Below are 17,167 nucleotides of genomic sequence, written 5' to 3' on the forward strand. Positions count from 1 at the left end.
TTTGGCAATAATAATTTTTAGCGTATTTTTCATTAAGTAAATGTATAACGCAGGTAAACATACTTTGAACATGTAATTTACTTACTAAAAAAATCAGTTACAGAATTATAACAAATGAGTGAACGGTACTTTATGAACATTCTAGGTGGAATTACTATTTTTCAGATAATGTGGACTTTAGCAGGTAATCTTTCAACTACTCTAAATACAGAACATCTTGGGAGTAATTTACGACTGAGAAATGTCGTGGAAACTTTGTGTGAGTGGGAAAATAAGAATTATAAAAAGGTACACTAATACACAAAAAATTAGAACCATCAACTTAAATAAATCCCTTTTAATCTTGCCTTCCTAATTTTAAAATTCATTAAAATATCATGGGGGCTTTAAAGATATGGCATTTCCAACGCCTGTTTGACGTTTAAGAACCACAAATGCTTCATGCCCGTAATGATTCTCTCGTTGTTATAACATATAATCCAGACAATGCTAGCTGTAAGCCTCTTATATTCTTCTCCGAATAAAACAAGATTGGGAAAATATATGTTGGAAAGAGATAAGTAAGGAATGGTAGGAAGGGAGTTACCATATAAATTATATTCTTTAGGATCTTACTCACTCTTGGATCTGGGGCAGCTTTACTATGAATCTTATTTCGCCAGCTGACTTTTAAACATTTTCCTGAATAGCTTATAAAAAGGGAGTTCGGAAGCGTACCTCCAAATTTCCGTAGTAAATCAAGAAAGGATACTATTTCTCTTACATTAGTAGCTATTAAAAATAATGCAACCAATATTGGTAAGAAGAAAATTATAAAGGGTGGTTATTTAAAACAAAAATTAAAACCTATTGAGGTAATTACACAACAACCATACATTACATGTCATCTCGGTGGGACTACGGGATCAGAAAAATGTGATAAAAATACTCTAAGAAGATGTTTAATAATACATAATAAGAGTAGTTTAGTATGTTCATGGTATCGTCAAATGTATTTAAAAGACCTTATTACCTCAATGCCAGAACAATCAATACTTTTTTAATTAGTGACTTTGATCACTGATTCAGGTGGGTACATTTAAAGATAGTCTGAAGTATTACTGATTAACATAGTATTTATTAAATATTGAAAATTTAATAGACAAATTTGGAATACTACAGGAATGGACAATTTCGTAGAAAAACAGAAATGCTTGTGGCACTGATCTAATTTCTAATGGTGTTCTCTTCCTTTTCGTAAATCCAATAAACTAATTCGGCATATTTAAATATTTTAGTATGTTTTTATACCCACGCATCTGTCTCAAATAAACGAAACTTTATCAAGGGAAACTGTATTGTCAGTTCAGTAGTGGTTATCAGTGTAATAGAATAAAACAAATAAATCAACCCGTACTCCAAATATAGAGCACTGTCAGATTTGGTTTACTTAACATCTATAATAATTAAGATAATAATATAATTTATAAGATTGTTCTAAATGTTTTATGAGAACCCGACGTATGCAAATACAGTTGAGCTGGAAAATGTCAATCTAAATATCAAGAGGACAGTATATTACGAATCTCATATATATTCTCATTTATTTGTTTTTAAGAAGGTAAATCATTAATCATCTTTTGGGTACGTAAAAGCTAATTTGTCGCTTGGATCATATTTTTGCAGGAAATTAACGTTTAAGATTAATAACTTACCATACATAGTAGTTATCTACTTAAAAATTAAATAAAGATTTCATTAGAGTTAAGCCTTTTAAATAAAGGATAACCGCCCGGAGTATAATTTAACATTCCTCTAAGAAAAGCCTTCCTATGCTGTATGTGAGCAAGAAATTTGGATGGCATTTTGTCGAAAAATAAATAATGCAGTTACCGTGTTGAATTTGTCAACAATACCACATTCCAGACTACAATACCAGTAGACAAAAGCCTCAAATTGAAACATCACTCAGTTAATGTTTGCCCACACAACGATTTGCCTTAAAATACTGTAGTTTTAATTTTACGTTTGAAAATAACAGGGATTACTCAAACTACATAAGTAAAAATCCAGCTGATTTGTTGTCGATTTGAACTTTTATAGTTAGAAATAACGATTTGTGTAGGAAATTTTGCCCCGTATGCCTATTATAAAATTATCTATGCTTACACACATATTTGAAATTTAAATATAACAAAAATCTAAATAAACGGTACTTTTTATTGCTACTGGCGGTTGTTATTACCCAATTTCAAACACCCAAGATACTTCATAAAGCTCTTTTAATGATTATAAGAAATTCTAGTTTCTTACAGAAATGCCATTCTAGAGTTAGAGTTATTATATTAGGAGAAGCTGCTGGGTAAGGCATTAACAATTTTCTTAACGATTTACTTTTTAATGGGCCACAAAACTTGAATAGTATAATTATTATACTATTCAAGTATTATACTATTTATTCATTACAAAGGTATTCCTTTTTTAACGCTTTTCTCATTTCAGTATATAAGATTGAATAAAATAGATTTTTATCTCCAACAACGTAGGATATTGGATCAGGAAAATTGAGTTCGGTGACAACGACGGCTTCCAGATATTGTGTTTTGCTTTTGAACATGATATAGACATGATGAATTTTGGAAAAAGGAAAGTAAGCTGTATAATAATTCATAAAAAGGTAAAAATTGGTAGTATGTATACAGAGTACTAGGTCAGTAAATATCGATTCTCACATGTCACTTTAAATTGTTTTTGCATATATATATATATATATATATATATATATATATATATATATATATATATACAGGGTGTATATTATGTCTGGAAACACCCAAATATATCCTTTAATAATATTTAAATATAAATTTGAAACCTCTTACAATCGTGATAGAGATTGGGCATCTACTTTTTGGAACAATGTTTTGTTATGTCACACCAACGGGGGATGTCCTGCCGAGGGTATCGTGAATATTCTTAATGGAAGCCTATACCTTGTGATACATAATTTTAAAGGTAATAGCTTACTGAATTGAATGCCACAAACCGCATCTCAAAGGAATTATTCTATCAGAAAATAGAGCATTTTTAGTATTGAAAATTTACTGATGTTCAACAATGTAATTTTAACATGGTTCTTGCCACAAAATGTGTTACACTAATTTTTTAGCATTTTTTTAAATGTTCAATTAAATAAAACAAAAATTTCATTTTAAGCTGGTTCTATTAGCACAAATTTGCCAGTTTTTATTACAGTACAATTATGGAAATACTTATGTTATTGATTTCTTATTACAAATAAAAAAATAATGTATGCTGTTAGAAAAGTCTTACAACAAACGTTTTACCTGCATTTGGTGTCAAAGCAATTGTTCGAACTGTGTTCCTTCTACGGTTTGACAATGAGCCAATCTTGTGAAAAATGATTCGACAGAGTTGCCTAACATTTCTTCAGTTATCAAAGCAATCTCCTCTATAATCCTGTTTCTTAGGTCTTCCAAATTATGAGGCTTTCTTCTATAAACATAGGATTTTAAATGACCCCATAGGAAATAATCGATTGGTGACAAATCCGGAGATCTTGGAGGCCATTCGATTTCTCCTCTTCGGCCAATCCATTTATGAGGAAACCTTAAATCCAAATACTCTAAATAAACTGGCAAATTTGTGCTAATAGAACCAGCTTAAAATGAAATTTTTGTTTTATTTAATTGAACATTTAAAAAAATGCTAAAAAATTAGTGTAACACATTTTGTGGCAAGAACCATGTTAAAATTACATTGTTGAACATCAGTACATTTTCAATACTAAAAATGCTCTATTTTCTGATAGAATAATTCCCTTGAGATGCGGTTTGTGGCATTCAATTCAGTAAGCTATTACCTTTAAAATTATGTATCACAAGGTATAGGCTTCCATTAAGAATATTCACGATACCCTCGGCAGGACGTCCCCCGTTGGTGTGACATAACAAAACATTGTTCCAAAAAGTAGATGCCCAATCTCTATCACGATTGTAAGAGGTTTCAAATTTACATTTAAATTATTAAAGGATATATTTGGGTGTTTCCAGACATAATATACACCCTGTATATGTGTGTGTGTGTGTGTGTGTGTGTGTGTGTGTGTGTGTGTGTATGCGTGTGTTTATATATATATATATATATATATATATATATATATATATATATATATATATATGTATGTGTGTGTGAGTAGATATGAATGTAAGGGTTCTAGCGCACTTTTGGGACAGTCAGAAAATCAATGTAAAATACTGTCCATTGAACCATAAACAAATCTGAGAAATCACGAATGTTAAATAACCGAATCTATAGCTGTTTTACTGTTCAAATGTTTTGCTTCTACATTTATAAGCTGTTTTAATGAAAAAATCCAGAAATCTTAATGAAAAATCTATAAACGGAAAAAATGAAATTTGCTAACAATCACTCGAGAAGTCGGGGAGAATGTGAGTAAAACCGCATTCTTTTCAAGAGGTTCTTCGTTTAATTTCTCCAAATGTACTATAAAATCATCGAGGATTTCTGGCTTAAAATCGTAGACAAATTCAACATCCAGATAATGAAAAAATACAGGTAATATCTTTTCATAATAAACGTGTGTATTTAAACCAACAAACCTAATGTATTCTTTGAAAAGGAAAATAATTTTGTCAACGGTTCCAAGAGATAAGTAAAAATTTTTATTCTGTTTTCTAAATTCTGTAACAAAATGTGTTTGCTTCTTGTCTCCATATTGTAATTTCATAAGCAGGTTATTCAAATATGTTAATTTATTTCGAAATTTCCTAGGCGTAGGTCTTTCGTACAAAATTAAATTACAATCTCTACAAACTAATCTTTTATCAATAATTTCTCCTCTATTATAACACTTGTAACAGTTGGCATTATACTCTTCCATTTTTACAAAAAGAATAAATGGAAGCTATGGAACTAAGTCTACCGAGATATAAATTTTTCAGCGCAAATGTTTATGTTTATATTTCAACTACCGAGATAAAAAGAAATAATTTTTATTTTATTATTCAACTATTTAGGATATTTTGTTTATGATTACAAAGATTATTCCGGAAGAAATCGAGATTTTTCATCAGCGAAAGAGTATATTTTTAAAGTTTTAGAAGGAATGAAAGAGAACAATATGAACATCATTAACTACTGAATTTCTCTAATATCGTTCTTAATCACATCATAGGCTAAAAATTTCTCAGAAACCACAACCACATAACAAATCGCGTTTGTAACAGCATTTTGAAAATCCATATTGATAATTATATCGTTCTTTGAACTAGAAAATATTTGTCAAACTCTTTGTTGTATCAATGACATAAATAGGTCTATTCGCTATAAATTCTTTGGGGTTGTAATACATTTCCATATTTTTGTAGTAAACTTTCTTAAAATCTTGATACATCTGATACATGATTCTGAAAAGACCACCGGAAATGTTTAAATTTTGTAATTCATCTGGATAATAAGAACCATTCAATTTTACTCTGATATTTTTTTACATTCAAACTATCGAACTTTGAAGGATTTTTTTCTTGATTATTCTGTCTATCTGTTTGAAAACCAATGATAACGAACTTGGGATTGAAGATATTTCTATAAATATTTGTGATATCGAACGAATAAGTTGTTCCGGAAATACCTTTTTGCTCAATACATTGCCAATCTAGAAAATTAAACGTGATGTTTTGAGATTTTATAATTTCATCAATCAACCTTATTTTACTCGTGATTTTATAATCAATCATTGGAACTCTAATAAAAAGATCTGTAATTGTTATTTTTCCATCAACAGGCATAACATTTCCAGTTGCAGTCTTCAGAATCACATCATCGTCTTCTGCTCTTATAAAACTTAGATAAAATCCTCCTTTATAGATCGGAATAGGTAACATTTTCAAAAAATCCTAAGCCGAAATGTGCTAAATCACCGACCGCTTCAAATTGTCCAAATTTAAAAGTTGATTCAAAACTGTTTGAAAATACATCACTTTTGAATACGATAATAGTTCCTTTAATAGTGCTTAATTGACCACAGGTTTTTCGACTTCTTCTATCAATTTATTGTGTTTTCTTACTTCAATCTTAGAAAATAAAAACGGTATAAAATTATCGATTAATCTAACATTATCAGTTCCAAGATATGCTTGACCATCTTGTTTTGTTAAAGTTCCAGAAATATAAAACTGGAAGTTAGACGAGCAAAAGTTATCTCCAAAATCAATATTAAACTCAGTTTCTTTTATTCGGTTCATTCAAATGTTGTTTACTAATTGGATAGAAATTTTTAAACTCCGCCCTTTCAATATCACTAGCATACTTTCTGTAGTCCGCCATTTAATAAGAGAAAATTTAGAAATTTTAAACATCGTGTATCATTTTTTCATCGATCTAATGTACGTTTTTATAAGAAAAGATATAAATTAGAGTCATTTTTAATGATCTACTTCGTCATATTCAGGATTCTCTTCCTTAAATTTTGCAATTTCGGCCACATATTTCAATAAAATCTGCACAGGATAGTAACCGCTATCTATAAATATTGTTCCAATCAACTGTATCTTTATTTTCATCCCAAAAACTTTATACTCAAGTGTTGATAGAGGCAAAGAACAGACATATGATCTTTTAATTGATAATGTATATTTTCTTGAATGAACTCTGGGGACCGATTTTGATATTTTGCAATGTTATACCAATTTAACTTATTAATGTACAATCGCATCATATCTTCGGATAATTCATATTTTTGAGAAATATCATCCCAATGTTCTTTTTTTTCAAATCTCTTTCGTGTTGCATTATAAAAAGATCGAAAGCACTGTAATGTCCCGCCATCTCTATTTATTAAGAAAAAATTTTCAAGTTTTTATAAATTGGCTCTTTTTTGCGTTACATTCAGCACATTTTCCAGAAACTCTTTTAACTCCATTGATGTTTGCATAGTATTTTTATATCATTTGTTGCAGTTTTTGCCTTACACCTCACACAATATATGAGCGCCATTTATTTAGGGAAAATTTATCGTGCATAAAACCCTACGCGAATACCTATTTCAGTAAGATCTTCCTCCATATTATTAAGTTTTTTTTTCTAATTTTTGAAATTTGACAGCATAAGAAATCATTGTATTCAACAAATTTATGACCAATATTCTCAAAAGTTTTCGTAGCATCTAAACTAAACTTATCAAAAGACTCTTTAAAATTAGTAAGTTTTTTCATTAAATTTCACCAACATCGTCCTACTGATCTTCTATTTCTGGCTTCTAACTTGTCATAGACTTCTGTTGTAAAATCTTTACATGCTGTTTATGATTCTCGTAATTTTGTTTTAGTTCATTAAACATTTTAATAGGATCTTCTAATTGAATCATTACAACAACATCAAATGGATTAATTCCTTTACTAACACCGCTAATTCTTTTTCCTTTAAAATCTAAGGCATTTTTAACATTCGGATCATGTAAATCAACAATAACGATGTTTTCTGATAATTTTAGAGGTTTTAAAATTTGTTCTTTAACAACAACATCATGTTTGTCAATACCCCAGGGTCGAACACCGACAAATTCTTTTTTTATTAGCCAAACTAACATAATTCTTTTCAACTTTGATCGCTTCAGTAATTTTATCAGCTTTTTCTGATATGAGACATTAAAATTGGTAAATATTTTTTTTACACACCATCATCAACTTCTTTTTCCAATGTTTTTTATTTTATCAGCAACTTCATTTGAACTCATGAAATTTGCAAGTTTGTTATCATATTCTGCTTTAAAATCTTCAATCTCGACAGCAAACATATCTGAATCTGGAAGGTTTTGTAATAAATTTTCTAACTTGTTATCAAACTCATTCCTCAAACTATCAAAATTCAAAACTATTATCTACATTTTGAATAATTTGTGTTCCAAACACGTCAAAAAATATTTCGTGAATCCATATTTATTAAGCAATAATTTGTTGACAACTTCTTTAAAATCTTTACCATTACTCAGTTCATTCAAAACAAAAACACATAAATGACCACAAATTGGGGATCTTTATAGTCTTGAATCTGAGAATCATTGTAGTAGACGCTTGATTTTTTTCAAATATTTAATCAATTCTATAGGTGGTTTGTCCTCAATTCTTCCATACGAATCAAAAATAACATGCATTCTTATCATTTTTATAATAACAAAATCCAATGCGTTCCACTTCCCATAATCGAGTCTAAATTCACAATTCCACATTCAAATTTCTTAACTTTTTTCAGGTAATGTATCTCTCATGAAGATTCCTCTAAAATGTTTAATATTTTTGCAGATTTCTTCCAATTCCCCGAATGTTAAAGGTTTAAATTTTTTTTTCAATGTTTGATTTCACGTAATTCAAAGTTTTTTCATCTAATCCAGATCCTGTAACATCTTCCAACTCTTTATCTAACCAATTTTAAAATGTTTCGAACAATAGGAATCACATCCTTTTTAAACGATTGGAGCAGCTTTACGAAACATAAGGAACAAACATTTTTAACAACTGGAATATTTTCTCCAAAATCTAATAAATCTTTCAAAAGTCCACCATTTTTAAGTTTCTTTCAACTGATTATAAGAAAAATTCTATTCTGGTTCCTTTATTGTTTTTTCTTATGTTTTTCGAGTTTATTGTATTGTCTATTTGTTAAAAAATATCTTATCTTCGCCATTTTTTAGTTGATCTATTTTAAATTGAATACTAACGGGTATTTTCTTCTTAAAAGCGGATTTTATTTTTTCTTTCTGATTTTTGCTGAAGTTTACGTTCACCTCCATTTATATAGTTAAAATTTCAAGTTCTCTTCGATTCCCATTCCTAGTTTTCTCTTCAAAAACATTGCTCCAACTGTTGGAAGTGCAACAAAATCTTTCACCTAAACTAGCATCTTTTGATAAAAATCTATCCATTGCTTTATCTTGCAAAACTTTATCTGCGATATGTCTGGAATTTGTGTCTCTATGTTTTGCATAAAAAATATCGTGTTCCATAGCAGCTTGGTCTAATTTATTTATACCAGGATCTCCTCTTTTTTAGTCTTTTTTCGAGTTTTGTGCCAGGCCCCAGATACTGATAAGTTGGTACGTGTAATTCAAAAGGTAAATTTGTTGATAAAATCATTCAAAAAGTCCGCTACCTTCAATCATAGATGAACTTATTGCTGGCAAAACTCGCTTTAAATATTTAATTTCCATCAGGTTTTTCAATCATTTCGTCAAGTTTGTTCGAAATAAAATCTTTAATTGCTTTCTTTTCGTTCAAAAAATTGTTGTTTCCAGCCTTCTCTTGAGCATAAATATAATTAATAATTCCATCGAGTTTTGTCAAATCGTTGATATATCTGTACTCAATCTTAATTATCACTGTATTTTCTTACACCTGATCCTTTCGATTCGTTTTTCCCAAATTGGTTTAAATCAAATTGATATATTTTTTACCTCTACTTGACTTAGGCTTCTTAGTAGATGGATCATTATTTTTGTAAATTGAGTCAGATTCCCATAAAATTTCTGTATACTTTTTTTCAAATCTTCTTCAGAATATAAATTATCTTTTGGAACGTCATTGTCTGTTAATAATCTCCATAAACCTTGAGTACCTTCGTACATTTTTTCATTAATAATTATATCATTTTGTTCAAAATTCACGGGCAAATTTCCAATCATAAAACTTTTCTTTTTTCTGTCCCAATACAAACCAAATTTATATCATCTTCGCTCTAGGAAGAAATTTTTTACCAATTTCACCAATTATTATATCCGTTGTTCCAGACTTATTGGTTCAACTATGGTAGAGTCTTCAATGATTCGAGGTCTAAATGGTGTTGAAGATGGTAATTTTGGCAATTCAAACTCAGATTCTGGAATCGAAATATCAGCAAATTGTCGTACAACTGGAACCAAATTCATTAAATTTTGATTATCGCTTTAAAACGTTTTCAATTTTGCCCTCAACATTTTTTATTGCAGAAGTTACAGGTTTGATTAATTTTTTGAATAAATTCTTGTTCTTTTTCATCAATTCGAATCTGTTCTTTAAATTCTTTGATTAATTTCTTTTCGATTTTGATCAAGTTTTTTCGCTTCTTCAGAAGTTACGTTCACCATTTAATTAGAAAAATTTTGAAACGTAAACGTGGAACGTGGAAACGTGAACACGAAAACGTGAACGTGGAACGTAAAAACGTGAACGTGGAACGTAAAAACGTGAACGTGGAACGTGAAACACGAACGTGAAACACGAACGTGAAACGTAAACACGAACGTGAAACATGAACGTGAAAACATGAACGTGGAACGTAAAACGTGAACGTGGGAACGTAAAACGTGAACGAGAAACGTGAACACGAAACGTGAAAACGTGGAACGTACAACGTGGAACGTGAAACAGATTTACCGTTTTTCTGTTATTTTCATAATGTAAATAAAAAGTAAAGATAATGTAAAAAATAATTGTAACAAATATTTTATCAAGTAGATTTGTCAGACCACTGAGCAGCATTTATATTAGAAAATTTATTCAGATATTTACCATTTTTAGGCTTCAAATTTAGATTAATAGTTAAAAATCCGTAGTCTTCCTTCCAAATTTTATCACATAACTCAATAAAGTGGTTAAAACTCATATCAGATCCCACATAATTGTTATAAATCTTTTCTCGAATAGTGATCATCTTGCTTAAAAATACACAACATATTCAGGGTTATTTCTTATAACTTGTTTATCAAACTTTGAAAAGCATTGGGAAAGATAGATACAAGATATGTTTTTGTGACGGGGACATTACGAAATATTCCTTAATAACGTCTTGATTTTCTAAATACAATCATCAAAAACGAATTAACGAATTGGGTTTACATTCGCTTAACGGAACTATGTCCTCAGAAGCATTATAAAAATGTGATACCTTTTTGCTTAAGTTTTTTCTCAATATTTTCAAATCTTTCTTGTAATTTTTTTATAGGCGTCTTGTTCTAAAGATTTACTAAAAACATACAAATTGGAATAAGGAATCAACCTATTGTAGATAAAATTCAATAGTAAAAGTTGTTTTTTCCACATCCACTTGAACCAACAATTAACAATCTGATTGGTTGATCTTTCTTATTTTCTTCAAACGTTTGAAAGTTTTATCTGATCTTTTTGCTTTAAAAATTTCTCCATTTAAATAACGAAAATGAAGCTGTTCAAGTTGACTTCCAGAAAGCTCTAAATTAGTTTTAAACTTGGAACATCCTATACACTTAGAGGAAGAATCAAATTATTTTAATCGGTTTAAGCGGTTTTTATTCTGACAATTTTGTAATAAATATTAGTGAAAGTTCTCCTTATTGTATAGGATTTAGTGAGAAGAACGTAACAAAATATTATGGTTTAAACAAAGGATATTATACTTTCGATCAAATAAAAAATTCCCTTAAAAATTATCTGAAAAACATTCAAACAATCAGATAAATCTTTAAACTTTGACGAAAAACAAGTTTGAAATGCAAAAAAATTATCTCTCTAATAAAATTCAAATAAAATCACCAGTAAGAATAATGTTTTCAGCAATTATTGTAGAATTGTTTAGGGTTTGTTCAAGAAACTATTGAGCCAAATCAGGTATATTTAGGAAATAAAACGCCAAAATTTAGACCGTTCGATGTAATTGAAGTACATTGTAATCTCGTTGAACCTAGTTTTGAAAATCATATACCGAACATTTACACAAAGAATCTGAAATTTTGTACACATTTTTTCCCAAATGTTGCTTATGGATCAAAAATCAGTGAAAAACCGAATGAAATCGATTATATTCCAATTAGAAAAAATATTAAAAGAATTCAAAAAATCGTTCTAAACTATACAAGACTCTGAAGGTAATTTATTGAAAAAATGAGAGTAAAACTACAATTTATTTAAGATTGTCGAAAGAATGATGAATCGGGGGGGGGGAACGAATCGTTCTTACCTTCAAACTTTCCAAACGAGTTGATAATGATGATAAATACCAATACTTTTATCTAAAAGATAAGGTAGCCCTCGAGGGCCACCTCACAAAATATTCACAAAAAATACGAATAAAGACAATGTTAAAGAAAAATACAAAAAAAGCTTTGAAAACATAGATTCTGACAAGGGCGTCGATTCGACGCTCTTACAAAAATTTTAGAATATGAAAACACGAGACAAGCAATAATATTAAACGTTGATGATGATAAATCAATGTTTAAAGACATAAATCAAGGGGGTCTATTGAATAGACTACCTTTAAACTTTCAAAATAACACTGTTTTCGTTAATGAATCTGGACTTTATACTCAAAATAAAAAATTGCTTGTTAAATTTTTTTCTATCTAAATGGAGTCAGTTGTAGACCTACTCAATAATCAACTTATATTCAATAACAAACATATCTTTACGATTGTTGACGAAAACAATGTGATCTGGTTTAAGGCTAAAGACTAGCAAAAATTCTAGAATATGAAAATACTATGGCAAACGATCAAATAAACGTTGACGAAGATGATAAAAACTTCTATTTTAATCTAAATATAAGGGGGGCTATAAATAGCTTACCTTCAAACTTCCAAAATAACACTGTTTTTCGTTAATGAATCTGGACTTTATTCTTTAATTTTGAGATCGCATAAACCAGAAGCGAAATTGTTTAAAAATTGGGTTACGAAAGAAGTATTACCTTCCATTAGAAAAATATGGTGAGTACAAACTCAAAAACGAAAATAAGCAGTTAAAAGATGAAATAAAACAGTTACAAATTAAAGGATGAAATGAAATCCTTGAAAATAGAGAATCAAGAATTGCGAATGGAATTAATGAAGAGAGATATGGTATGTAAAGATTTTGATAAGAAAAAACACCATGTTTTTTTGTGTTAATTAAGAAGAATCACATGTGGGAATATCCTTATTACGTTATCAGAGCTCAGAAACGAGAAATACCAAACCGATTAAAACATCTAAAAATAAATTATCCTGAATTAGAGATTTTTGTTCATTGATGACGAACCAAATTTCTATCAATCTGTATAACCAAATGAAAGAATCTTTGAATATTTTATACAACGGAAATCATTTTACTACAAATATGGCAGAATCTCGACTGATTTATAGAATATCTAAATTACACGATGAAAATGTTAAACATTCGAATTATGATAGTTTGTTTGTAAATGTCTTTTAAGATTATAGAATTGTTGAATTTCTCTTCCGCATACGCAATGAATGGTCCAGCAAAGATTTCTCTAATACATTCTTTACAATATGCTTGTTTTTTATCTTTACTATAATGCCAATTGTTAAATTCAGAAATATTCTTAACTATATTTTACAGCGTGTGCATTCTTTCTCTTCCAAGAATAATTTTCCCATTTTATCATATAATTCTTTTCTATATTTCTTATTACAATCTTTACAATAATAGTATAATCCATCTTTGGTATTCTTATTTTTAGAAAATTCTTCAAAATCTTTAAATTCTTGACACTTTGTACACTTCTTTTGGGCCTCCATTTATATAGAAAAAATTACAGCTTTGACTTTCTCATTCGTAAACACTTCCGGTTATTTCTCAATTTTCAAAGTTTCCAAGTTTATTTAACTCATCTAATATATCAGATTTTGCTTCATTTTTATAGCCATAAGGTACTGTAACGATCTTATTTTCTAGAACGATTCTCTTATCATCTTTAGCGTTCAGTGCCAGCTTGTTTATGGTAACAGTGTACAACTCATGTTTATAACTTTTGATGACTGTCATCTCCCTAAATTTTCTTTATCTTCGAACAAACATCTCTTCAAGTTTTCGATATTTATTGTTTTATTTACAACGCTTCTCTTAATTCCTTTACACCTAACTGGAGATTTTTGTCTAGATATTTGTACGAGTACATCTTTGATCTTAAACCACAAAATTCTTCTAAAACTTCGCTATTTAGTTTCGTCTTTGAATTTTCCTATGACTTTCTTATTTTTAGTAGCGAAACAGTCGTGATCTTTTGGATAATCGCTCGTATCAAAGTCCTCTATATTTTCTTTAATAATTTTAAAAGGATCTCGTTTCAATTCTAGGGAAATTAACTGTCTGTATCCATGTAACACAGATTCAAATCTGGATCAAACTTCTTTAATTTGTTGTAATAAAACTCGTAAAATTAGCAATTTTGAGAGGTCAAGAACTGAAAAAACCTATGTAAATCGGTTTGTTAAATTTAACCTTTTGTTTGTACATGTGACTCGCTATACAGTTGTCGTCAAAGATGTTAAAGCATTTGAAATTTTGTTTTCTTAGCTTGTTTCATTGAAAATTCTTCATTTCCTAGTCTAATATCACATCTGTTTCTCACATTTTCCATAGATTTTCCAAAAACAGAGTTGTTCATTAGCTTATAAAAGTCCTTCTCGAAGTCGCTTGTAGCTTTGGTTCTCATGTTTGTGTTTAAAATCAATGTAATCTTTCATAAAAAGCTTCTGATCGAATGCAATAACTCTATTCACATGTTTTAACACCATTCCTTGTTCCAGATAGAATTTTTCAAATTTCTAGAATGAACAACATATTCTGTTTTGTTTAAAAGAGTTGTGCAAAGTTTGTTGTTATAATGTTCTGGAGCAAGAGGCAAATCTTTATGATTTTCATGTAAATTCTTCGGATATTCTAGATCGACTTCGAGAATATAGCCATAATCTTCGTCGCCAGTGAGTTCCAAAAATTGTTTCTTTCCATTCTGCAGTTGTGTAAGTTTTTGGATCCATCCACTTGATTTCGTTTATATGGTAAATTTTGCATTAGGCTATACCCATAAAGGTTTATTTGCATCGACGTACAACAAATAGTTTTCAGGCTTTGTCTTATCAAAATCTTTCAAATATTTGTTATTTGCTTTCACATATCGTTTAATACACTGAGAAATGCCTCCGCGAATACCTTTTTCGATCATCAAATACATGTTATAATCACTAATTAATTGTAATTCTATCTGCGTTAATTTTAACATAGCATCCCAAGCAAGACTGGGAGCTGTTAAATAGTGTGCTGGATCAAGTTTATAGCAATTCAAAACAAATGTTTCTGAAATTTTCAAAGATATCAGCGAGCAATAGAACATCTTGAATGTTATAGAGGATCGGAGTAATTTCCCAGATTTTTTACTTTTAATTTGTTTCCATACATTTAAGTAGTGTTGAAAATCTTTCTCAGATATGCTCTCGTCTGTCAAAAGTGAATAGAAATCTTGAAATTCTCAATTCTTCTGTGTAATCAAGTTTTTCAATACTGTTGATAAATTCATAGGGAAATATGCCTTTTCCCAGATAGAATTTTAAAGATTTTCTTCTTCGTCATTTGGTTGTCTATCTAGAATTGCGTTCAGGACCATCTTGTATAAAATTGATTTGTATGTTTGAAATCATCTTTTTGAGAGGTTTTTAGCTAACTTTTCTATAGACGATGCCATAAATCTGAACGTATCTACGAAAGAAAACTTGATGAACTTTCTTGGTTTATCATCTTCAAACTCATATCCATATCCAGAATTTTACAGAATAATTTATATATTTCTCATCTGTGTTTGCGATCAAATCAACATTACCATACCTGTTTTGCCAACTCTTTTATGTACAAATGAGTATCGTAACATGACATATTGTGGCAGAAAACGGGAATATTCTGAGGAAATTTGAGATTCAAGTTACAAGATAAATGAGCTGAACCTCTAAATTTACCTGTTAAATGACAATGATCTCGTACTTTTTTTCTTGTTTGATTATCAAAACCCTCACATTCACAAATATGACAAACGTTTGCATTTTGATACGAAATTTCTTCTTCTTCAGTTAATTTCATAGGTATTTTATTCTTAGAATTATACTTTTTTAGCTATGTATTTCGATAATTTATTAAGTTCTTCAAACAATTTTGCAGGAACATTTGGCAAATCTTCTTCATTTTGGCTCGATAACATATCGGCTTGTACATACGATTGGTCACATTAGGACACTAAGTATAGAGTAAAACCATATGGAATGTGCTTCTGAATCTTGGTTGTAGTCGACTTTTGCGGATTGTTTTTTGCATGTGGGAAAAATCTTCTCTAATATGCTTCAAAATCCATATAAATAACGTAAGGATGATGAAATTTCTTTTGATAATTAATAAATGTTGTTTGACCTGGAAACGGGCATAATTGGCTTACAAACTTCGTGATTTTTACAAATTTCTAAATGGTCTGTTAAATCTCCAGATTTGTAGAAATGGCTTAAACATCTTCTGCATAGAAATTTTTTTTATTTTTACGCTTAGATAACTGAGAAAATACAAGTTTGTTTTAAATCTGTTATCAAAACATAATGAGATTTTTCATCTTGTTTTACATACAATAAATTGATTTCTAATTTGGCGTCATAAACTTCTGAAATTTGCAACGGAACAATATTGAGTTTTTTCATCAAAACTATAGACATTTACAGACATTTTCGGATAATTAATACTTTGCTTTACTGCTTCGTTTTTCAAATAATTGTATATCTTTTAAAGACATTGGATACTCGAAACCTGAAAATTATCTCGTCATTTACAAATTTTTCATATTTGTTTTGATCTTTCGCAGTCTCTTTCGGGTTTTTCAATAGCACATCGGATAGAATAAATAAAGCAATAATCATCTTTATTTTTGATATTTATACAAGCTTTCTTATCTTTGATTTTCTTTGGTAAATCGATATATGATCCTGCGTTCATAAATTCGTGTTTATTAAGGCTCAAAATCAGTTGTTTACAGCGTTTTAATGTCCACCCAGAACCTCGATTTGGATGATTCGTTTGTTCTCGATGTGTTTAATTTATTAAATTGCTTAGTAAATAAAGTCGTTTATGTCAAAGATCTCGTCTGCTTTTATAGTAAAGTACATTGGACACGTTTGTTTGTGTTTTCACCGTTCACTAAAGTACGTTCGTATTCGCATTCTAAAGAGAGATAGCCCTTCATATTTTTAACATTTTCTTGAAATTTTTCGATTATAAACTTTTAATTTCCGGGCGCAAAATAGAAAGATATTTGTAAATTGACATGGAATTATCGTTCAAGTTTGTTAAAATGTATTGCTTGAAAAGACCGTGTATTGAGGATAAAAACT

This window comes from Homalodisca vitripennis, chromosome 4, assembly GCF_021130785.1.
Source record: "Homalodisca vitripennis isolate AUS2020 chromosome 4, UT_GWSS_2.1, whole genome shotgun sequence".
NCBI classification, from domain to species: domain Eukaryota; kingdom Metazoa; phylum Arthropoda; class Insecta; order Hemiptera; family Cicadellidae; genus Homalodisca; species Homalodisca vitripennis.